General features: G+C 33.1%; 1 protein-coding gene across 2 annotated transcripts in view; it reads left to right on the top strand.

Annotated features, from left to right (window-relative positions):
- The window catches only part of LOC106525011 (protocadherin-10), a 21,397-nt gene that overhangs the window by 17,405 nt on the left and 2,040 nt on the right, over positions 1-1,952 (top strand). The gene's annotated exons all lie outside the window — the stretch shown is intronic.

Genomic DNA, 1,952 nt, shown 5'->3' with positions numbered 1-1,952 from the left:
GTGTGTGTGTGTGTGTGTGTGTGTGTGTGTGTGTGTGTGTGTTTACAGATCCTGCAGGGTCAGAATAGGAACAAACACAGCTGAGATCATTGGCTGTGTGTTTGTGTCTGTTAGCAAAATATCTCATTGACCATTGAATTCAGAGAACATACACTGCTTGATTCAAGATGGCCGTCCATCTTCAGCTGCAGCAGCGCTTTGATCAAACCTCAGTAACATTTAGATTCAGTTTTATTATAAATATGTGCTGAAGTCGGCTGACATGTGAAAATGTTGGGGCTTTGTTAGAAGAAAGTGTATTATGTTCTGAAAAACTCCTTGAACACGTATTTCTCATGCTGAAAGACCTTTTCTAATGTTTTTGTAGGGAATTTCAATATATTTAAATCCAAGGTTTAATGCAGACGAGTGGCTGCTGAGTCAGCACTCACACTAATGTTTTCCTCTGTAGACTCTACTGGACATTTTGTTCTACTTTTACTTCTGTTTGTGACATTTATGTGATCTTCACAACATCTACACTCCAGTCGGAGCTGTCCGATCTACCATCCAGTTTCTTTTAGATGTTCCTGGATCCAAACTGAAATCCAGAGCTTCGGCTCCAGAGCCGTGGAACAGTTTGCCTCTTCATAATCGGTCCGCTGAGACACTTAAAGCTTTTAAATCTTTGCTCAGGGTCATCTCTTTACTTTGGTTCAGTTTCAGGCAGTGTTTGAGGTCCAATTAGAGCTGATTTTTGGTTTTATTGTGTTTCTGTATTTTACTAGAACCTTTGACTGGACTGTGAAGCACTTTGTTGTTATTAAAATGCTGTAGAAATAAATGGACATTTTTAGTTTTGTAACTTTTAAGATTTTTAAATTAGTTTATTTCAGATAAAATTCACGTCATGTTAGAATACACTGAGACCTTCAGAAACATTGTTTTTGTCCTCTTATGCTATATTTAGTTTGTAACTACTGTATGCTAATTTTAGCTTAAATTAGCTGATTTTGACTTAATTTTAACTTAATCAATCTGATTCTAGCTTAATTTAGATGATTTTAGATTTAATTTTACCTGGATTTAGCTGATTTTATCATAGTTTAGCTTGAGCTAGCTGTTTTTGGCTTGATTTAGCTGATTTCGGCTTGATTTAACAGATTTTAGCTTTATTCTAGCTTGATTTAGCTGATTTTAATCTGATTTAGCTGAGTTTAGCTTAATTTTAGCCTGATTTAGCTGATTTTAACTTGATTTAAGTGATTTTGACTTAATTCTAACTTTATTTAGCTGATTTTGACTTGATTTAGCAGGCTTTAGCCTAAATTTAGCTTGATTTAGCTGATTTTAAGCTGATTAAACAGAGTTTATCTTAATTTTAGCCTGGTTTAGCTGATTTTAACTTGATGATTTTGACTTAATTCTAACATGGCTTAGATGATTTTGGCTTGATTTAGTTGATTTTAGCTTGATTTAGTTGCTTTCAGCTTGATTTAGCTGATTTTGGCTGATTTTACTTATTGTAGCTTAATTTTAGCTCGATTTAGCTTAATTTTAGCTTAATTTAGCAGATTTTAACTTGATTTAGCGGATTTTGACATAATTTTAGCCTGATTTAGCTGATTTTAACTTGATTTAACTGATTTTGGCTTGATTTAGCTGATTTTAGCTTGATTTAGCTGCTTTCAGCTTGATTTAACTGATTTTGGCTGATTTAACAGATTTTAGCTTAATTTAACAGATTTTAACTTGATTTAGTGGATTTTGACTTAATGTTAGCCTGATTTAGCTGATTTTAACTCGATTTAACAGATTTTGACTTAATTCTAACTTGATTTTGCTGATTTTGGCTTGATTTAGCTGTTTTTGGCTTGATTTAGCTGCTTTCAGCTTGATTTAGCTGATTTTGGCTGATTTAACTGATTTTACCTTAATTTGAGCTTAATTTAGCAGATTTTAACTTGATTTAG

Source organism: Austrofundulus limnaeus, unplaced genomic scaffold (assembly GCF_001266775.1).
Source record: "Austrofundulus limnaeus strain Quisiro unplaced genomic scaffold, Austrofundulus_limnaeus-1.0 Scaffold209, whole genome shotgun sequence".
NCBI lineage: Eukaryota > Metazoa > Chordata > Actinopteri > Cyprinodontiformes > Rivulidae > Austrofundulus > Austrofundulus limnaeus.
Note: the sequence above shows the minus strand (reverse complement) of the source record. Positions and strands in the feature narration are given on the sequence as shown.